The sequence below is a fragment of the Pinus tabuliformis genome, chromosome 2_1 (assembly GCF_031772625.1).
Source record: "Pinus tabuliformis cultivar Carrire ecotype Pingquan chromosome 2_1, CPIR1, whole genome shotgun sequence".
NCBI lineage: Eukaryota > Viridiplantae > Streptophyta > Pinopsida > Pinales > Pinaceae > Pinus > Pinus tabuliformis.
The window spans coordinates 718,002,719-718,027,080 of NC_142299.1; positions in this window are offsets into that span (position 1 = coordinate 718,002,719).

The window sequence follows — 24,362 nt, forward strand, 5'->3', positions numbered from 1 at the left end:
ATCTAAACAATTTATTAATAATGTGGATAGTATACAAAATTCAGTAGCAAGGAGCATGAGAAAACTTTAACTCATCAAACATACATGAATTTTCAATTCCTCATGAATTGTATAGAGATCAACTTTAACCATTTACACAAAAATAAACATTCCTCAACATGAACATAGACATAAATATATTGGACATATACATAACATTCAAATGAAACATAATCATAATCTAGGCATTTAGCTTACAACTGCATGCACAAACATTCTACATCCATGCAATATTTCTTAGAGCCATACAATTATATTCCACAAGTACATGCTTCAATTTCACAGTTCTCACCTCAATGCACTTGATTACAACAAAAAATGACCATAATGAAGGTATGGCTCTAATTTTCTACCCAACATTAGACATACTACAACCAAAATCACTTGAAGTAGTCACCCCTGAGCCAAATCCACGATCTAAGGGGAATCTTCTTTAGTTATTATAGAATGAGGCTATACATAACTCAAAGGAGATAGGTGTTAGAAAATTATATATTATAGAGCAATGAAACACAAAATATTTTAGACAGATAAACACATAAAACAAGAGAGACACAAATATACATGGTTCACCCAATTTGGGCTACGTCCACGGAGAAACAACTAGTCCTTCCTTTTATATTATCCAGCAAAATGAAGAGATACAACCTACAACAGATCCGCTGTAGTTCTGTCTTCACTCTCACACAATCTCCTCTCCCTTTCTTGTTCAGTAAAGATCTACATAGACACAATACAATTCCCTCATATATAGTGAGGGGTTGCCTTCTATGGCAAAAAACCCTAAATTAAACATAACTTCTATGATCAAATCTCCGCCTAATGAAAAACCTAGATTGACTATGAAATTACAACATTTTACAAGGCAATTTTACATCTATTTTTAGCTTCGGGGGCGCTGCCCCCAATCCCCGCTGGGGGGGGGGGGGGGGTGCTCCAAATAATCACCATCACCCCCCCTGGACCCCCCTGGTGGCATACATTTTATGGGCGGCGTTGCTGCCACATTACGAACTGTGGTCCAATGCATTGATACCTCTGAATAAAGAAGATAACCAAGCTCCACACCCAACAATAGGAATCACTTATATATTTGGGTGGTTTATGAGCTAGGCAACCACCTTGAGTGGTTTCTCGACCAATTCTTGGAAAACACTCATTCCCATTTCCTTTGAATTTTCTTGAGCTCCTCTAGGCCACAATTTATCTTCTTAGGGAATTTCATTCCCTCCACTTTGCAGACCTTTCCAGTGCTCCTCATGCTCCCCCCCAAGAAGAAGTCCAACACTTGCATTTCTATGAAATTATATTTTTATTTTTCTTATGGGTGTCTCTTCGTGCTCCTCTTGGAAGCTTCCTCTAAATTTTCTTGATAACTGCCCATAAATTAAACATTGGAGCCAACTGGCTCCACACAAGATTATTTTTCCTCTTCCTCCTTAGATCATGGATATGTGGTCCCAATATTTAGGCCATTACATAAGAATATATTTATTTATAATTCATAGTGTCATTACATTACAAAAATCAGGGTAAAGTCCACTAGGGGTGTCACAAATAACGTGCTATCATCTACAAAAAATAGGTTCAACATCAAGTGACATATCTGTCTATTGGACCATTTAGTGTGATATGTCAACAAACGTAGAAAATGCAGTGATTCAACAAACGTAGAAAATGCCTTTAAGATTAAGCCATTGGTTCTATCCCTTAGTCATGTGAATCAAGGGACTTAGAATTCAAGTGCTGAGCTCAATAATGTGGTGGATGTGAATGCCAAAATTGGACAAAACTATGAAATCAAGTATGAATGGGTGAAGTCGAGTTCTTTCTATAAATGGAAACAAAAATGACATGTGATTAAGTTTTTCACATGTAAATTAATGGTGGAACTGATATGGATGATATATCACTAAGGTAATGTTTAGGTCAACTCACGATACCATTGGTAAAAACAATGAATCACTACCCATGGTAATCAATTTAGTAAAATATAAATACAAATAAATGAGTAAGAGCTCGATGCACATGTAAAGGCACAATTGTTTGAATCAATAAAATCATAGATAAAATCTATGAAGAAGTGATGGATATATTATGTGCCAATTTCTATAATTCTAAGTGCCAAGTTTGAAACTAGAGCTATGTAGAGGATGCTATATTAGATTGGTTGAAAACTAAAGCTATTATGTAAACAATTAGTGCATAGCTAAATTGCTATTGTTGTAAGAGTGATTTATAATTGTGGTTCCATATATTTGAGTTTGAAAATATATGAAATAGGGATTTGAGTGGATGAAGAACGTCAATGCTTGCAGAAAAGGGGATTGAAGCCTCCTCTAGTTTGGTTCTTGTAAAGATTAGGGTGTTCATTACTGGAAATAAGTGGGAGTTGGTGCTTCTAGCAAGTGGATGCTTGCAAAGAAAAGGGGGTTGGTGCCTATAAAATATAATGTAAAATGAAGTTGGTGCTTACATTTACATTGAAATCAAAAGAATATTTGTGGTGTTCTCTTGTATGGGTTTCCATGTAAATATCCCGTGTTCAATAATTTATGTGATTAATCCACTATTATGTGATTGAATGTGTTTAATTGGATAAATAGTTGTTAAAATTTATATAAAATATTGAGTCACCCCCCTCTTATTATTTTATTATCTTCTAGCAATTGGTATCAGAGGTGGTTCTTTAAAAAAAAATCTAACAATTGGAAGGCATATTTATATCTAAAACATGACCAACCAAGATGAAAATTTCACTAACAAATCTCATACGTTCACTAGAATGAATTATGCATTTTGGAAGGTAAGAATGAGGACTTATCTAATGTTGCTTGGTGTAGATGTTTCAGATGTAGTGTTGAATGGCGTAGTAATCCCAGGTTTGGGATATGCAATAAAGCCTAGAGAGTGGGTCTTGGTTTAGGGCCTAGTGATTTAGGTTTGGATTGCGGTAAATGCTGAGAGACTAGGAGACAAGAAAATTCCTCACAATATAGGTGGATAAATTCGGTGGCGTCCATGCTTGTTTGGCCTAGTGACTAGGTGGAGATCACAATAAAGCCTGTTATGATGTGTTCATTGCATTGGCCTAGTGATCTGGGATGGATTACGGTAAAGCCTGGTTTCTATTGATGAGGGCAAGATGGTTTAGCCTCGATATGTCCTGGTTGGTTATTTTTGTTTGAGTTCCAAATTCATGCTTGGAATATGGCAGAAGGGTGAATGGATGAAGAAATATTTGGGTCAACCATTCTATGGCCAAGTGGAATGTGGTAGTCCCATCTTTGGTTGGTCTATTGCATTCATTAATGAGAAATTCATTCCCTTTATTTTCGTGTGTAAATGTACTGATGTATATGTGGATTTCATGGCTGCTATGCTTATGATATTTCTATCACTATTATGTTTGTTAAATGTATGTTTTATGACAACAACTATGTATGTCTCTCAACATGTTTTAACTTGTAAATGAATGGATAATGTATCTATGGTATAATAGATGATAATGCAACAAATGACATGAGGGAACAATGGTTCATAGTGATTCTCAGATAAGTATGAGATCCCTACACTTAATTATGTTGTTTACACCTGTAGGTTACATGTTGATGATATGTTTGATGAAATCCCTGGAATTTATAGTAGGGGTTTGATTAAGGTCTTGTTAAACTTATCTATTTTGCATCATTGTTTCCTTGTATTTTTACTGATTCTAAGCTATCACTCCATTCTGGGCAGTGAATTGGGCTCTGGGCTTGAAAAAGTTTCTTAAATCTAGAGGTCACTGGCACAAAAATGGAAATTTTGATCTTTGGTCACTGGCAGGCAATCCTGTGAGAGAGGCTTTGGGTTTTTGGTAGATTCCTTGCCCATAGAATGAGAGTGACTATGTCTTAAGAGATCCAGAATAATAGTGGGACCTAGGGATAGACTGTGTGAGTGGCTGACATGTTAACTGAGGATCCTAAAGCTGGTGTTGGATGACTGTGTGTGATGTTTCCGTCGATTGCAATTCCTTAAGGTCACATAGGAGGTCCAATCTGATCATAGTAGCCTCTCGTCTCATGTTTACCCCAGTTGGCATGGTTACTTGGGTAGATGTGGGAGGAGGGTGTTATAGAGTGGTATCATAGTGTGGTTGCACTCTCCTTGGGTTGTGTATTGGTCATGCATGCATGTCAGTTGCATGTGTGTCTCTTACACTTGCATTCCATGTGCTTGTTGCATTGCATAATGATTGATCATGATTGTAGTAAGGCCGTCAAGAGGAACTTGATGTTGATTTTGTGGGATGAATCGTCAAAAGTATATGACTGGTTATATGATTATATGCAACTTGATTACATCTTTGTATGTTAGCTTGCATTCTTGGTTATTTGATTACATGTATCAGTCTTGTAGCTTGGTTACAAGAAATGATCTCTTATGCTCGACTACATGCATTCATGTGTATGTGTAGTTGATTAGGCATTGCTTATGCATGTTGATGGTTGCATGTGGAAATGTTTACAATGGAGTAATGATTGTTGTCATGCATGAGGTCATGGTTTGTGTGGTTGATATGGTAATGCATTAATGAATGGACTCTAGCTAGAAGGATGTGTATATGGCTTTGTACTCATGTGTTATATGTCTATATGCTGTTGTTATGCATGTATGGTCTTGGTTATAGTTATGCATGAATAGTAGGTAAAACATGCCTTGTGAAGTCATGGTATGAAATTTAGGTCATCATGGTGCTATTGGTCTGTTATGATGCTAATGTGTTGAATGAGGTAAAACAGGAGATGCAAATCATCAAATTGAAGTTACAACATTAGACCTCAAGGAAAGAGCATGTCGGCTTACAAGTTTGTATGTTGGGCATGTAGGTATGTAGGTTAAGGATTGCTATATGCATTAGGGTTATATACATTATGTTTATGTACATGTCTTTGATGTTATGGTTACATACATGATAGATCATAGTTGATTAACATAGTCATATGCACATGAGTCAAATAGTCAAGAATGATGGTAACTTGTGGTTGTATGCATTGCTATTGTTGTTTTATATTAGATAACCTGATGATTATGTTATATGTTGTTCATGAGTATGATAGGTTAACTTGTTGTTAATATATGCTAGTAACTTGATGGTTAGGGTTATTACATTAAGATCTTGATGTTATATGTATCTTGCTAAATTAGATTGGCCTATGAAGATGGTTAGAGTTATGACATTCAGGTATGAGCCGACATATTTGTGATATGGTGTTGTACTAATCTAGATTGACTTTGCATATGTGTGAATGGTAATTGTTTATGAGTTATGATGTAAACATGCTAGCTAGTGAATATTTGGATATCATGATCTTATTTATGTATGGGTTAATATATTGTGAATATATCTCGTGCTAATATGGATTGATTGTGCAGACATGATTGCCTCCCGTGAGATACATTAAGGTATGAGTTTGCTTACGTCATATACTTGGTGCTTGACCATTTGATTATGTCATCTATTCAATGTGTGAGTGTTTGGTGTCTATTACGCCATATAGTTGATTATTTAACATGGTATGGTTGCAAGTTGGTGGAATGTTTGATGAATTGCATAATATTAGCATGTGTTCAAATGATCTTGTTTTGAGATGATTGTACTAATACATATGTGTTGAGACAGTTGATATGTACTTGAGTATAGTAGGTGAAAATTGTAGCATTATGTCTAATGACTATGAGCTGACTATGTTCCTTGTAAATTTTGATTTCAAATTGATAGATATGATTGTTTTGATAGTTGGAACATGTAGTTGACATGTCTGAGCAATTGCAGGGAAACATGCTTGTTATTAGCATGACAAGGTAACAGTTGATGTGCTTATATAACTAATAGTTGGGTGGAAAAGAGGGCTCGTCGAGCGATGGAGCTTCGGAGCCTGCATGAAAAAGGTTAGGGTTTCTACAATGATGCCTGCTCCATACCTGCAGCGACTCACCTTGACCCCGCTACCTGATATCGTGACAGTCATCGTAACACGATCCACATCTTTGTTACAGCCTAGGTTTTTACCTCAGCCCCGTGAATTATTTTACTGACTTACCTGCCTATTCTACCTGACTGATGGTTACACTCTTTTCGAAGGCAGTTGACGAAGATTTTCTTTGGAACAGACATGGACTTGGATATCGTTGACTAGTCGAAGGACCCATTGGAAGGTGTCAACATCTGGTCGACTCCACATTCAACCTCGGAAGGAATGCTCCCCTACTGCTATGATCTTATAGACACCATTACAGGACTGCCCTTGATTTTAGGGCCCTCCAGTTCGACGGTGACCTTCCCTGAGCCCCCCCCCCCCCAATCTGGCTGACGCCCTCCTCCCCTCCCCCGTCTCCTTCCACACTTAACTTTGTGACTGACTGCATTAACCCTAACCCTGCGATTGTTACCTCGAGTTATCCTCCTCCCCCTCCGTCTGTCGGTTCCCTTAACCCTCTTCCTGGAAACCCCTCGATTACAGTACAGGGGTATCCCCTGGCACATATTACTACTGCTCCACCCTCTGGATGCTACGTTGACGTCCCTCCTCTCTCAGAAACATTTCCGTTGGGCTCAAACCATAACCCTGGAAACCCTCATTCAAACCTTTCTCTGCGTGGGGGTCAGCTAGACTCCTCTGAAGCTGCATCAAGGCTAAGCAAAAAATAGAAGTGCTTTAAATACAAAGTCAAGGATGTCATAATTAGAATTGGGGAAGACATTCAGTCGGGAGACTCCATGGACACATCTGATCAAGTCCTATTTGGTAGGATCCGAGGAAGGAGTTATACAATGACTCGATTGAAGCTATGGAAATCAGAGGTGTGGGGACAACACCTAACCTATTTTCCCCTTGTTCAAACTTTCATTAGAGTCTGGTTCGCTCTACGATTTTCCAGATCCGAGCACACAAATTGGGTCCTGTTCTCATTCTGGCATTTTGAGCAGGCCCCAGTCCTTCTGCAATAATGGAATCCACTCTTTGACCTGGAAAAAGAACAGGTAGGAGTTAGGCCAATATGGGTTCGGCTTCTTGGATTACCCCTCCAATTTTGGTTGGAGGACATATTTCGGTGCATAGGAAATACCCTCGGCTCTTACTTGGAGCATGACAAATCATACTTATCCACTGGTATGATGGCATATGCTAGGATATTGGTACACCTGGATACAGGGGGGGGGGGGTCTCCAGGAACATATTACATTACAGTGGAGAACTTTCTCTCGGCTTCAGATTCTGGATTACGAGGGGGTTCCTTTCCATTGCAGACGGTGCCACAAGGTGGGACATATTTTCAAGGATTTCCCTCTGAATGGCAAGGTGTGAGCAGGGGACAAAGATAAGGCCAGTTCGCACAAGAGCCCACATGCTTAGGAAAATCTGCCCTCGTTTGATGATGTAGTGAATCACTCGGTCCCGACTATTGCAGAGAAAGCACCTGCAAAATAAGCCAAGAAGAAGCGTGGGAAAGCACCATACGGGCCCCCCTCCTCTCCTCTAATCAAAGCAAGGGTGACTGCTAAGGCTGCGTTCTCCATGGGTATGTTTGAATCTTCTTCCTCCTCTGCTTATACTACTTCTTCATCTTTTTGAATTGTTTTGAGTATTTTCTAGGCCACTGTTCCTTACTCACAGCCCCCCATCATCCTGCCCTACCACCTAAAACCTCCTTCCCCCACCTTCTCATGCACTCTTCCTTCCTTTCTGGAGGACCCCCCTACTATCCCAACCATCACTGTTCATGACCCCTCATCCTCCAGATACCCGCTCCGATCCTGAGCTCGATCACAGGCCCCTGATTCCATGGGCATTGGTTTGATTTCCTCCCCCCTCTCCCATAAGCAACCTCATGGTTGACCTTCTTCCTTATATAAAGCCATCCTTAGGGCTAGGGAAGAGATTGCATCTAGAAGACAACAATCCATAGATTGGGTACTTAGAGCAACGAATACCCTTGAGCCCCCCCCTCCATGAAGATGTTATCTTTCAACTGTCGAGGGTTGGCTAGCCCTGGGAAAAAATTATCCCTGTGAAGACTACTTAACTCTGAGCTGGTTGATGTCCTCTTCCTTTAAGAAACCCCTGGTCAAGCTAGTATTATCACCCACTTGCTCGAATCTTGGCTCCCTGGGTGGAATTTTCACTCTCGATGCAAATGGTCGATTTGGGGGATTGGCCCTGGGGATAAATTCCCACTCCATCAAAATATGTAACATTTGGGGGAGCTCTGGGCACATTGGGGCAGATATTTGCTCTCCCGAACTTGAAATAGAGATTAGGATCATTAAAATTTATGGACCTTGCCAAAGCCGGGAAGAATATTGGATCCGGATGCTAAATTCTAACATTCTTCAATAGGACAATATTATTCTGGGTGGAGACCTAAATTTTTCTATTGGATTTGCAGAATCCTGGGGTCACAATGCCTAAAGGGACACTCTCTCAACTTTCTTTGAGAACATTTTGGAGGATCATAACCTTATAGATATCCCTTCAGCCAAAATTCAACCCACCCGGAGAAACAATAGAACCGAAGAGGATAGCCTTGCCAGAAGGCTTGATCGGTTCCTCATAAAGGAGTGTCTACTGAACATGGGACATAGAATTAGACAGTGGGTTGGTTCTGGGGGCATATTTGATCATAGGACGATCTACCTGGAAATAAGTGGAGGAATGAACAGGCCTAGAGCCCCCTTCAAAATTAACTCTTCTTGGCTAAGAGATGCTGACTATACCAAGTTAGTCACTGAATTTTGGAAGGCCCATCCCCCAGATGTCAGTGGGAACATTGCCGAGGGCTTTGCACACAACCTAAGGGAATTGAAGAGTCTATCCAAAATATGGGCACACAAGAAGCGATTGCAAGAGGACCTTATCCTTAAGGCAACTAAAGAGGAGATAACTGCCTTCGAGAATGAACATCGAGGGATCTACTCCTCTCAAGAACACAAGGACAAGATTATATCCCTACTTGCCAAGAGGAGTCAGATACTAAAGGATCGAGAAGAAAGTTGGCACTTAAGAAGAAGAGCTATATGGCTTATGGAAGGGGATGATAATAAAAAATTCTACCACAAGTTTGTGAATGGGTGCAAGGCCATCAATACCATATGGCAGCTATCAAATGAGCAGGGAGAAACAATGAATACCTTCCCGAGCTTAGTAGCCTTGGCCACATCACATTTCAAACATATTTATAAGGCTCCACCAACTGCTACTCTAGCAGAAGTCATGTGCACAACTCAGTTGTTCCCCAGGTTCGTCGATCAGGATGCTGCTTTGGATCTGATAAGGAAGTCACACTGGGGGAACTCGAAGCCACTTTAAAATGGTTCAAACGAGACAAAATCCCAGGCCCGGATGGATGGAATGTGGAATTCTACCTGGATTTTTTTGATACTCTTGGAGAGGACCTCTTAAAAGTTATAGAGGACTGTCGAAATAATGGAAAGATGTATGAGGCCTTCAACTCCACCTTCATCACTCTCATCCCCAAATCTAACAACCCTACCACCTTCAATGACTTTTGTCCCATCCCTTATGCAATTGCATATACAAGATCATTTCCAAGATCATAGCCAATTGTCTCCATCCGATCCTGTCCACCCACATTTCATCTGAACAATTCGCCTTCCTGCAAGACAGACAAATCCATGAGGCTGTTGGGACCACACAAGAAATACTACACTCCATCCAGTCGAAGAAAATAAAAGGTATGATTTTAAAAGTAGATCTCTCAAAAGCATTTGACAGAGTAAACTGGATCTACATTAGAATGATACTAACTCATCTGGGCTTCCCCTACAAGTTTATAAAATGGATTATGTGCTGCATTACTAATGTAACTTTTAGTGTCCTTGTTAATGGGGAGGCTTCGCCTTTCTTTCATTCTGAGAGAGGTCTAAGGCAGGGTTGCCCACTGTCCCCATCACTCTTTTTACTCATCATGGAGGGGCTCAACAGACTCATAAAATAGGAACATAGCAGGGGAAGGCTTAGAGGTATCAAGATTACAGACAGGTGTATCCTGACACACTTGCTCTTTGTAGATGATGTTCTGCTCTTCCTCAATGGGAGTATTGGTGACTTGACCACATTGCAGAATACTTTCTCTGTTTTTTCTAATGGCCATAGGCATGATCGTTAACGATGCAAAGTCCACCATAAAAACCTTTTGGGTGCTCTCCTCATGAGATTCAGTATGCCCTGAACAGATTCCCATATGCACTTTTGCACATGGTTGAGGGACTAAAATATCTGGGTTATAGGCTAAAGCCCCATGGTTACAAAATCACAGATTGGATTTGGCTAATTACCAAGATGGAAAGGTGACTCAACATATGGTACCACAGATATTTGTCGAGAGCAGGAAGATTGATACTCATAAAAGCAGTGTTGGAAGCCACATCGGTGTATTGGATGTCACTAGCATGGATACCGAGGGGTATCTTATCCAAAATTCAAAATCTCTGTTGTAGGTTCCTGTGGAAGGGAAAGTAATGGGGGAAAATTTTTGCATGGGAAAAATGGGAATCTCTAGCTCTTCCAAAGAAATGGGGTGGATGGGGGATCAAAAGGCTGGAAAATTTCTCCACTGCCTTGGCAGACAAGTTAGGATGGCAGCTAATCACCTCTCACAGTTTGTGGACCAAGGTGGCCACCTCAAAATATATTGCACCACTAAGCCTCATGGATTGGATCCGACAACCATAGTAGAACACAACAGGCATATCAATCATATGGAAGGCCGTTCTGCAATTGATGTCTCTGATCCAGGACAGACTCACCTGGAGAATTCATTCGGGCACATCAGTGAGAATAGGGGTAGACCCCTGGATTGGATGTGGAAATGCACACAGGCTACCTGATGAGCTAAAGAACCACCTCACAGCCATGGGCATCACACATATCAGCCATATTGCAGACAGAGAGCACTCCACTTTCACGCAACAAGCCTGGAAATCTGGGCATGCACTGCAAATTCCACATCCATGGATGCAATATTGGAGGGAATACACAACCACTCTTACTGAATCTCACATCAGAATATTGGAAGGAGAGGATGAGCTAATATGGGCACCTACAAAGAATGGGTGATATTCACCTAAAGAAGGTTATCTAGCATTAATAGATTCTAAAAGACCACAAATATGTGAAACCTGGTGGAGTAGTTTATGGAAGTTAAAAATGCCTCCCAGGTCGAGGCTCCTCATGTGGACAATTATGAAGAATAAGATACCCACAGGAGACAACTTAATCAAAAGATCTTTCCATGGACCCTTCTGGTGCTGTCTATGCAAGAGTAGTAGCGAGGATATTGATCACCTCTTTCTTACGTGCCCGACTGTCAAAGAGCTATGGGTTACTATTCACTCAAATTTTCCCTCTCTAATCCATTGGCAGGGTACAATAGTGATAGAAGCATGGGTCTCTTGGTGGTCTGCTGCCTCCCCACCTAAAGCTAGGAATCTTCTAGTTCTCACCCGTTGGGCTATTTGGATTGCCTGCAACCGTTATATATTTTAGAACTCAGCCCCCCATCGGCCTTCTATCTCTGCCCATATTTATCAGATTATCATATCATACCCGAGGAAGAAACAATCACCACTCCCAGACATATTACCCCTGAAAGCATAAATTACTCCCACCCATGGGCTTACTTTGATGGCTTAGCTCAGGAAATTGGATGTGGGGGTGGCGCCATTCTACACTTCTTGAAACTCATTTTTTCAAAATTAAAATGGGCCTGGGGAGGGGTACAAACAATTTTGCCGAACTTTTCATGGCCAAATATACCATACAATATGCTTTGGAAAAACAATGCAGGAACTTCCAATTAATTGGGGACTCAAAAATTGTTTGCAATTGGATTAAAAAAAAAAAAACTACAATGCATATTCTCTGAGACATATTTTGGAAAAGAATCACCAGCTCATCAATCTTTTTGACACTTTTGTTTGTCATCATAAATACAGGTAACCAAACTCAGCTTCCTATCTCCTATCCAAGGAAGCAGCGCATAGGCCTATCGGGACTTGGATGATCCAGGAGTAGAGGGATGGTGCCTACTATCAGCTCTATCATAGACCTTTTATGGACCTTACAGATTAACTGGCTCAGATGGAGCCTGTCTATATTTTTGTTTATGTAATTTTTATTTACGTTTAATGTTATCAGACATACAAAATGACAGTGAAAACACTCTCTGCGTAGAGAATTTTTGAATCTACAATGAAAGTTCAGTGTCTCCCTGCGTGGAGTTCACCATTTTTCACACCATATACTTGCTAGGCTCTATGCCTCACATACAACATATAATTTTTCATATACAAAATGTAATTTTATCTGCTTAATGAAAATTATGACCTTTCCAAAGGGAAAAAATTTAATAGTTGGGTGATGTGACAATACTAGTAAGCCTCAATTGCAACCAAGTAAAAAGGTAAAATAAAGGAACTAGGCAAGAATTCCTTTGGCTATGTTTGGAAACCATATTTCCAAATGAAGGAGTGCTTTGAATACATGAAGTCTTCTTAACCTTGATTTTGTTTGACATTATGTGGATATGTGCTAGGTTCATGAACATGTACTTGACATGTATATTAACTAGTCTCTAGTTACAGGTGGATCTATCAAGGGAATTGGAGTCCCTTGAGAGATGGCGTGGATGTGTTTAGTTGTAAGCAAAGTGCTTGGCATAACAAGATAAGGTAACTAATGTATTACTATGTTTATTTATACATTGAAAATTATGTGTTTATGGTAGTATGATACAGGGAGTTGCATGGCAAGAGAAATTTCCATGAAATCTTCAAGGAGGCTCAGATCGATCTTTCCTTGGGAACCATGGGGATTGAGTCATGGTGTTTGTTGTTACTCTTGTTATTTTGGTCTTTTCCAATGCTTTTGCTTGATTTGCGATTTTTCATGTGTCTGGTGCATAGCTATGCCACTTTGTTGCGGCGTCGTGTTGTTATTGGCTTTCATGATTTTACTTCTTGTTTGTTTCTTGGTATTGACTTTTATGTTTTGAGTATTGGGAATTGGTTGGGAAAGGAGGAAGTTAATGGAGATCTGGGAGAGTTGTGTGGTACCCAATAGATGATGTAAGACCCAGATGAAGCTCGGTGCATGAGTAAGCACAACAAAAGGTTAGACTATGACAGTCAGTTGGACTGGTTGGGTCCATTGTGGTAAATGGATGGTGGTAGTACATATATGAGAAGGTGTTGTAGTGGCTACAGCCACCCTCCAAAATTTTTCCTTAGCTTCATTTTGGAGCCTCCCTACCAACCTTCACAACAACATGTCTTGCGTTGTCAAGTACACAAACTCCAGTGATTTTCTTGCATAAAGATAACATGTCGATCAAACCTTGATGCATTCCCCTCATAGGCTGTTCATCTGGAGTTGGTCCAGCAGTAGGCTAAGTAGCTCCTTCAAGAATTTGCGCAAATATGGAGGGCAACCATCCTTCCCTCCAAAAATTGTGCAATCCTGACTGGAAGCCTGCTGGGCCCCAGAATTGTGCAATTCTGCTGAGCAAGCTTCACCTAGAAAATTGCGCAATCATTCCTAGCTAGGCTGCTTAGCCTAGAATTTGCACAAATCTGGGTAGCAGTCAGCTGCTCTGCCTGGAAATTGTGCAAATATTCTAAGCAGCTAGTCCAGCTCCCAGTTAGAAATGCACATTTTCTCCCTCCGGGACCGAGCAAAACAGACTTGCATGCATGGGCTGCTTCTCCCAAGGTAGCATGCAAATGCATCCCTTATTTCGGGCACCTATTTTTGGTAGTTGGAGGTTACATGCAAGGAACATTTCAGAAACCTCCCACCAAGTGTCACTTTCCCTAGATTTGTGGCATGCACGTCACAACCTCGATTTTATCAAAAATTATCAACCAGACACTGCATAGCTCATTCCTCAAATCAATCTTGCAGCTTTGACATTCCACATCACATGTAGGAGTTGTCGGCACATTCAGCTCAACTATTTTGGGGTAAGCCCGCTTTCCATGTCTTGTGTTGCATTTCTGGTGCTTTTTGTGTTTTGCTTCACATGAATGCTATTTGCTTGATTTTAGTGAGCGCTTGTTGTTGTTTTGATACATACTATCTTGTACTAGCATTGTTTCAGTTATCATTAACATCTCACTACTGTCGCATGCATGAAATTGTTTTCACAAATGGTCGCTAATTCAGTGACTTGCGTCACCCACATGCATGTTGTTCCATTTTATGAATCTATCATTCACCGTTTGCATGCATGATCATTTACTCATGCTTACACTCAGTATAGCCATGCAATCACATTCACATTCGCTTTTAGTTGCCCGTCAGCGAGTCTGGGCAACCTTGGCCTGGACTCTACCTCACCAAGAAAACATTGTGCAATCCTAAGAAGGAAGGCTCTATATTCGTCTCAGGAAATGCACATTTATGCCCAGTGACTGTCCTCCAATCTTGCATTGTGCAATTCTAAGGGACAGTGACTGTTGGCCGAGAAAATTGCGGAATGCAGTCACTAAGCCTGCAACCATTGCTAGCTGAGATTGCGCATTGTGTAATTCCAACAGTCAGTAGCCAGAATGGACTGTGCCTTGCGCAGTTCCAGAAGTCAGTCAACCTCCCAGTAGCCGAGATTGTGCCTTGCACAGTCTTGGTATATAGTCTCCCAACCTCCTGGCAGAAATCACGCAACCTTCATGATCAGTCACATAGGTATGTTGCAAGTCAGTTCTCAAGTTCATTTTGGTTTTTGACTGACAGATCACTTTCCATCAGTGTTTCCATGTCTCCAGGTATAACAGGTGTTCATCTGCCTCTCAGCAGTATAGGTACAATGGTTTCAGGAGAGCAGAGTCGAAGACATCGTTCATAGTACACTTGGGGATGTAGTCGATCAAGTGTCTATGGACCTGCTTACCCATGAAGACATCAAGTTGTTCATAGAAAAGGACACTAAGATATGACCGCAACAACATCACAACAAGCAGAATCATGAACAATAGCTGAAGGTAGCATATTGGATGTAAAGAATGCAAGAGGAAGGTTGTTGACAACACAGATGTGGAACAAAGTTGCAAGCTCAAGCAAATCCATTGGCGATGAAAGAAAATTTGGAGACTCAAGCTATGAGGTGACGATGTGACATGAAGATCACGTGAAGACAGAGAATGGAACAAAGAAGGAGGTGCATGTGCTAAAGTAGCAACTCAAGGAAGAACATGAGTTTTACAAACAAGCGAATGAGTTGTAGAAGGAACAAGAATAGCAGGGGGCACAACATGCACTCATGGATGAAACTATGCCTGTACAAGTTATAGATCAATCCCAATAGCTGGCATGGAGTAGACAAGGTGAGTAGTGTTGTCGATTGCATGAAAGGGAATGTAGCAACATGCATGTCATTATACACAGGTATGCGATCCCACCCATTCAGCTCGCTCACCAAGGCAAAGACAAGAAGAAAGTCCAACAGGAGCTGAACATGTAGTTGACATTTGATGCGCATGACCACCAACACACACTGGAAGATCAACACAGACACTATGCATTTGTGTGTTGCCAGTTCATTCGCACCCACGAAGACCATGCACATGATAACCAATGAGTTGGATGGAGGAGCCACTCTAATGCACCGAGATGCAATGGAGGAAAGAGTTCGCTTCAGGGAGATGTCACCATGGAGTGCATGCACACCATCACGGACGACCAAGCTTGGCATCAACTCACCACCTTCACCATCACAAGCATGTCAAAGAGTTGGTCTCGCCAAAACAGACCAAGTGTCAGTGATGTCTTGCATGGCTTTCTCAAGCCATTTTATCTCACATGAGTACATGTGCATTATAATGAACATCTTGTCGAGTGTAAGTTCAAGTTTCGATAGTTGGACATAACATTCAGAGAGTAGATGAAGAGTCATGAGCGTAGATGAACTGTCATAAAGGTGAATGTCAAGGGTCACCCCACCCTTTGCTATAAATAGAACCTCATAACTCATTGTAAAGGCTTTTGGTTAGCCAATCTTTTGATAAGGCTATCTTGGAGAAAGCTTGGACAATATTGTAACGAGCCTTGGCTTCTCCACTGCGTAGATCAAGTAAGATAACTATCACACCCTTGCTACCAACATAGTTATCTTACTTGCCTCTATGCGAAATCGTGTTCAAGGAATTACCATACGACCCACTGCTGGGACTCCTACACCAAATGGTGTGAGGTCTAATTGGGACTTCTTACTAGGGAGATCCCCTTACATGTTGGTGGGTCCAGCACCGTCAACATTTTGGCGCTAGAAGGAGGGCCAGATGACAAGATGAGTCCTCACATCTGTTTTGAATCTATACATATCTATCATGACTAACTACCGAGTTGCTCTTCCAGAGTGTATGTCTTATGGAAATGATTTCATTATCTCAGAAAATCTCTCAGATAACTTGTCTCATAAAACATATGATGGTTGAGGCCACGTAGCCTTGGTTAGGCACACAGTCGGCGTTGTAGGCTCATGCGAAAGACATGCATTATTTGAAGAATACATGAGCTTCACGTTGTTCATCTACACGCTTCGAGGGCACCCCACGCATTGGTGTGCCACGATACCTGAAAGATCTATACATTCTCTTGCTCATCTGGTCGTAGAGATAGATTGTGCTTTCAATCATTTTGATCGTAAAGCACTCAACAAAGAAATTATGAAATTATGAAAAGCACCCGATGAATCTGTTGAGCAGTTTTACACATGCTTTTGTAATCTTGCATATTGATTTCATGAAGATGAAATTGATTGGGAGTTCCTTTATGGAAGATTTGAGTATGTTCTTTACATATCTGAACCCCGCTCAGCACAATTCGGTGATGGAGTTGCACAATCACAAGCAAGCATAGTTACTGTCACATGTGACTCTCTGCCTTCACCTCATTGAACATCTCCACCACTGTAGAGTGATGTGGGAGACCATGTACATACCTCTGTTGAATTGTCACATCCTCCCACCCCACCTGATCTTGATATCTGTGCAGATTTGGCTTGCAAGCTTGTTGGTTATCATGTGGATTTGTTCCCTCAACCTCTGTCCTCGCATTCTATTGATCCTTCAGATTGTACTATCTTGTTCTCTTCCATTCCGGACTCCTCACCTGCTGTGAACGACAATCAAGATGTAGACAGAGTTGGTGTTGTGCAACCAACTTGCGCCATCATTAATGACGAGTGTGTGCGAGAATCTAAAGAAGAACCCACAGTGAACGATGACTCCCTTCCAGCCATGCCTCATCTGCTTTATCTTGACATCCCTTGTGATTCTGTCACTATTGATTTCCCTTGTGAAAACTCATTTCCAAATTTTTCTACTTCTGATCATTCACATGACACGTGGATGCCAATCTATCATTACAGTGCAGAGATGACACATCTTCCTTGGAAAATCCATCCAATATGTCATCTATCTTTCCTGAAAACAAAGAGAGTGAGCATCTTTGCTTTCCATCTACCCCTTTGCCCGATTCATCAAATCATGAGGATGCCGAAAAACATCCTGAATTTTCTGATCTTGGTTGTTGTGATCTACCCACTTCCTCATTCGATCACGATGTTGATTCAATCGTTGTTAATCTGTCCAAGACACTGGTCTATGATGATCTGTATGTCAATAAAGTTGAAACCCCACAAATAGTCGTGGCACTTCAGCGCGAGCTGATGGTTATGTCAGGCCCTCATTGTCCCGAGGCTGGTTTCACCTCTAGTCAGGAAATTGTTGAAACACTGAAGGCTCTTCATCACTCTCTTCTTTGCATTGAAGATCAACCAAACACCTAGATTTCACTTCCTCCACTCGAACTACATGATCCCATCGCTTATGCATTGGAGGATTCTTACACAACAAGCACACATGCACAATGTAAGTGATCTACCTCTCTCACGTTTGCTTGCATGTCACATTTAAGAGAATGCATATAGTCAACATCTACACGCAGTGTAGCAAAACACCATGGAAGCTCCACATAATGCATGTCATGCGCTTTCACTCATTTTTGTTATGTGGACACTTTTAAACTTAGAGTGTGTTTGTCTTCACTGTTACATCTTTCATGCTTGCTGGTTCGCACAACTGCGATGTTCGCGAACCATGCTTTCACCAACATGGGTCAACCAATGCATCTATGGTTGCATTGGAATTATCAATTCATGTGAGATGGCCCATGCACCATTATCTTAGGAGTAGTAGTGTTTGCTTGCATGCTTGTTTGCTTACTTGCTTTGCTGGTTTTTTTGTTTGCTTGCTTGTTTTCTTATTGGCTTTGCTTTCACTTTTTCTTCTGCTTCTTCTTTGCTTTGTTGTTTGTTTGCTTGTTTTGTTCGTAGGTTAGTTTCATATGAAACCATGTATGACTCTTGAAACAAACTGGGTAAAGTACAAGAGGGCTTGTACAACTATCAACATTTGGTTATTTGTTGTCCTCTCTCTTATGTAATAACTTGTTGTCTTCAGTCCGTGATACATCAATGGAAAATATGTACTGTTTGAAGTAAACCTTGGTGAAAACACAATGCTTGCACACTAACTAGTATCACCTGCTCTATTCGGTTGTTTTTGGGTTAACCCTTGTCAGCCGAGTCAAGTAGAGTAAGGTGAGGGGGAAAACCTTAACATGCATTTCAGAGGTATAATAAAATACTTCTCTATAGGAACAACCTCTTTTGCTCTCAATAAGTCGGGATCCCTCTTCTGCCTCTGAAATTAATAAGTGCTGTGCGAAGATGAAAACTAAAAAAAATGAAAAAGTGAAAAAAGTTTGAAAAAAATGAAAATGAATAAGGTGAAAGAAGAGAAAGGCTTCCTACGTAGGGAGGTGACGAAAGTAACTCCATCGGGGTACTGACCAGGCTCACTGGTAGAGGAGCCATGCTTGTGTTCCTATGTGACTCCGCCGACGTACTGTCTAGGCCCGCTGGCAGTGGAGCAACACCAGAGATGAAATTAAGACTTTGACGACTATACTTTTTGTGCACCAATATACCCCTCAACCCCAATCAAAACAACTGTGTTTCCTTGGCTTGCAATGTGTGTCAATCGACTAAGATCTTGGTGGATGCTACATCTTACAATCACGCTACTGTGAAACCAAGACAAGTTGAGAACTAAGCAATACATCCAGAGGTGTTAGACTTGCTTTTCACGAACAAGGTCCATTCAGAGAGCTGGAGTTCTACCTGTGCGTCACCAAGTGTTGTAGCGGCTACAACCACCCTCCAAAATTTTTCTTTAGCTTTGTTTTGGAGCCTCCCTACCAACCTTCATAGAAACATGTCTTTCCTCATCAAGTACATAAGTACCAGTGATTTTCTTGCAGAAAGACAGCCTGTTGATCAAACCAAGATGCATTCCCCTCATAGGCTGTTCATCCAGAGTTGGTCCAGCAATAGGTTGAGAAGCTCCTTCAAGAATTTGTGCAAATTTGGAGGGAAAACAACCTTCCCTCTAGAAACTGCGCAATCCTGATTGACAGCCTACTAGGCCCCAAAATTGTGCAATTCAGTTGAGCAAGCTTCACCGAGAAAATTGCACAATCCTTCCCAGCTAGTTTGCTCAAACCAGAATTTGCATAAATTTGGGCAGTAGTCAACCACTCTACCTAGAAATTGCACAAATCTTCTGAGTATCCAGCCCAGCTCCCAACCATAAATGCACATTTTCTCCCAGCAGTTGAGTAACCTCTCGCATGTGCAGCAGAGTTGACCGGTTCCCTTTGGAACTGAGAAAAACAGACTTGCATGCATGGGTTGCTTCTCCCAAGGCAGCATGCAAAGGCATCCCTTGTTTCAGGGACCTATTTTTGGCAGTTGGAGGTTACATGCAAGGATCATTTCAGAAACCTCCCACCAAGTGTCGCTTTCCCTATATTTGTGGCATGTGTGTCACAACCTCAATTTTATCAAAACTCATCAACCGAATGCTGCAGATGTCATTCCTCACATCAACCTTGCAGCTCTGACATCCCACATCGCATCTAGGATCTGTTGGCACATTCAGCTCAGCTGTTTTGGGGTAAGCCCGCTTTCCATGTCTTGTGTTGCATTTCTAGCGCTTTTTGTGTTTCGCTTCGTATGAATGTTGTCTACTTGATTTCAGTGAGCGCTTGATGTTGTTTTGATACATACTAGCTTGTACTAGAACCGTTTCAGTTTTTTTTAACATCTCACTGCTGTCGCATGCATGAAACTATTTTCATGAACGGTCACTGATTCGGCGACTCGCCTCACCCACATGCATGTTGTTGTGTTTTATGAATCCATCATTCACTGTTTTCATGCATGATCATTCACGCATGCTTACACTCAGTATCGCCATGCATTTGCATTCACATTTGCTTTCAGTTACCCGTCAGCGAGTCTGGGCAGCCTTGGCCCAAACTCTACCTCACCAAGACAACATTGCGTAATCTTGAGAAGGAAGGCTCTGTCTTCCTCTTAGGAAATGCACATTTCTGCCCAGTGACTATCCTCCAGTCTTTCATTATGCAATTCTACGGGATAGTGACTGCTGGCCCAGAAAATTACGTAATGCAGTCACTGAGTTTGCAACCATTGCTAGCGGAGATTGCGCATTGCACAATTCCAGCAGTCAACAACTAGACTGGACTATGCATTGCACAGTTCCAGCGGTCATTCAACCTCCTAGTAGCCTAGAATGTGCCTTGCACAGTCTTGGTCGTCAGTCTCCTAACCTCCCAGTGGAAATCACATAACCTTCATGATCAGTCACACAGGTATGTTGCAAATAAGTTCTCAAGTTCATTTTGGTTTTCGACTGACAGGTCGCTTGCCATGTGTGTTGCCATGTCTCCAGGTATAGCAGGTGTTCATTTGCCTCTCGGCAGTATAGGTAAAATGGTTTCAGGAGAGCATAGTCAAAGACACCATTTAGAGCACACTTGGGGATGCAGTCGATCAAGTGTCTATGGACCTACCTACCCACGAAGACATCAAGTTGTTCATAGACAAGGAAATCAAGATATGACCGCAATAGCATCTCAAAAAGCAGCATCATGAACAATAGCTGAAGGCAGCATACCAGATGCAACGAATGCAAGAGGAAGGTTGTTGACAACACAGAGGCAGAACAAAGTTGCAAGCTCAAGCAGATCCACTGATGATGAAAGAAACTTTGGAGACTCAAGCTATGAGGTGACGATGCAACATGAAGATCGCGTGAAGATAGAGAATGGAACAAAGAAGGAGTTGCATGTGCTGAAGCAGCAACTCAAGGAAGAACATGAGCTACACAAACAAGCGAATGAGTTGCAGTAGGAACAGGAATAGCATGGGGTGCAACATGAAGTCATGAATGAAACTGCACCTGTACAAGTTATAGATCAATCCTAGCAGGTGGCACAGAGCAGACAAGGTGAGCAGTGCTGTCGATCGCATGTAAGGGAATGTAGAAGCATGCATGTCATTGTGTGCACACATGCGATCCCACCATTCAACTCACTCACCAAGGAAAAGACAAGAAGAAAGTTCAAATGGAGCTGAACATGTAGTTGATAGTTGAGGCGCATGACCACCAACACACAATGGAAGATCAACATGGACACTATGCATCAGTGTGTTTCCAGTTCATCTGCACCCAAGAAGACCATGCGCATGCTAACAAACGAGTTGGATGGAGGAGCCACACCAAGGCACCTGGATGCAACGAAGGGAAGAGTTTGATTTAGCAAGATGTCATCATGGAGTGCATGCACACCATCACGGACAACCAATCTTGGCATCAACTCACCACCTTCACCATCACAAGCATGACAAAGAGTTGGTCTCACCACAATGGGCCAAGTGTCAGTGATGTCTTGCATGGCTTCCTCAAGCCATTTTGTCTCACATGATCACATGTGCATTGTAATGTAACGTCTTGTCAAGTGGAAGTTCAAGTGTCGATAGTTGGACGTAACATTCATAGAGTAGATGAAGAGTCATGAGGGTAGATGAACTATCACAAAGGGGAATGTCAAGGGCCACCCCACCCTTTGCTATAAATAGAACCTCATAACTCATTGTAAAGGCTTTTGGTAAGCCAAGCTTTCGATAAGGCTATCTTGGAGAAAGCTTGGATAGTATTGTAACAAGCATTGACTTCTCCACTATGTAGAGCTAGTACATCTCTTTGGAGGAGCAGGCGGTTGTGGCTGTAACGTTCCGCTATTGGAACTAGTGGTTGAACATGGATTTATTGTATGAATGGAACTTACACTTCTTAATATAACAAGAGCCAATACGTTTCATGCATATGTTGTATTGTATTCTATGCTATCTAGTTTACTCTAAATGATATATGTATTGGTTTGCTTATGCATGCATGTATAGCCATCTGTGTATATATGTATGGATCTTTCTAAAATGTGCTGTTGGTTTAACCATTGCTTTGGATTGCTTGCTAACTTTCCTTCCATGTTGTGATGTATCTTTTCTCGTGTGTTCCCTTCTTAATTGAATGTTATCACAGGTTTCCAAGGGGTGCACTCATCTCAACCCCCATGTGTTAGAACCTCTCATGCAGTTTCCTTGGCTCGCCGCAACTGTCACACCCTTGCTACCAACAGAGTTATCTTACTTGCCTCTATGTGAAATCGTGGTCAAGGCTTTACCGTACGACCCACTGTTGGGACTCCTACACCAAATGGTCTGAGGTCTAATTGGGACTTCTTACCAGCAAGATCCCCTTACATGCTTGTGGGTCCAACACTGTCAACAAAAGGGTAACCAGAAAAGGTAAAGTAAATCTGAGGTGTCAGATGGTTTGACTAGGTTGGGAATGGTGGTTCTCAATGTTGTGCATGCTGTGCACAAATAAAGGAAATTCTCTTAACGTAGACCTTATGTTATTTGGTAAATTACATTATCACCATGATTATGTTGATGTTTATATATGTATACATGTATGTATGTATGTATGTCTTTCCCTGAAAGGATCATGATTATTTTATGCTAATGTTTATATATGTATGTATGTATGTATGTATCTATGTCACTGTTTGATAGGGTTGTTAGGGATCATTCTTGCGGAGGAATTGTTTCTTATGCAGATGAATGACATGAAGAGGTTGCTGGTTTATGAGGAATCAAGTGGAAGAATAGTTGTGACAAATATACAAGGTCAGTATCATGTGGTTATGAAATGATATTATATGCTTGTATTATGCCTATGTTCATGTTATGACAGGTAATGCTAAGAGATAAATTAGTGAAATGAAGTAGTGTGGTCTGCGACATGCTGGGACAAGCATGGATAACACACTAGAATCAAGGTTTCTTGGTAAAGATATTATGGTTTTGGATGTGTGGTACTATTGTTGTGCACATGTTACATATGTGGTATTATGTGCATGTAGTGTTGCATGGATATTGCATATGCAATGCTAGGTATAGATGGTGCCATGTAGATGTTGGATATGCGTGCTATGTACATATGATGCTATGTACACGTTCGATATGTAATTATATGTACATGTGGTGTTATGCGCAAGTTGTACATGTGGCACTATGTAAATATGGTGTTGTGTGCATGATTGTGCAAGTGGTGTTGTGTGCATGTGGTGTTGTGTGCATGTGGTGTTGTGTACATGTTGTACAAGTGGCATTGTGTGCAAGTGGTGCTATGTACATGTCGTGCATTTGGCACTGTGTACATATGGTGTCGCATACATGTTGTGCATGTGGTACTGTGTACATGTGGTATTGTGTACACATTGTACATTGGTTTAGTGTACATGTGGCATTGTGTACCTGTTGTGCAGGTGGTGCCGTGTACATGTGATGTTGTGCATGTGGTTGCAGTGTACATGTGGTATAAATGGTACTGGTGTAGATGCATGTAGTGCATGGTGTTGTATGACGTGTGTAGCTATATGTGCATGATGCACACTATGTGTATGTACACATGGTTAAGGAGAAGGTACTGGGTGTTTGTCAGGTGTGGCAATAGATTCAGAGTGCGTACGGAATAAAGACAAAGGTAGAAGCTAAGGATTGATGAAAGGATAAGTATCATCATTTTATTTAGTTTTATTATGCATGTGATTTATGATGTTGACCTATGATGGCTGTGTTTTGAGCTAACCTGATGTGATATGTTTATACATGATGATTTGGTCAAGGATGTTAGTTTGACTTGTTGTGAAAGGAAGCAAACAAAATTGCAAGTGTAACTTATTGAGAAGCTACCAATTAGGTATGATGTGAATTTATTTCGATTTATTTTAAATCTAATGGAATTTATGTGCTTGGAACAT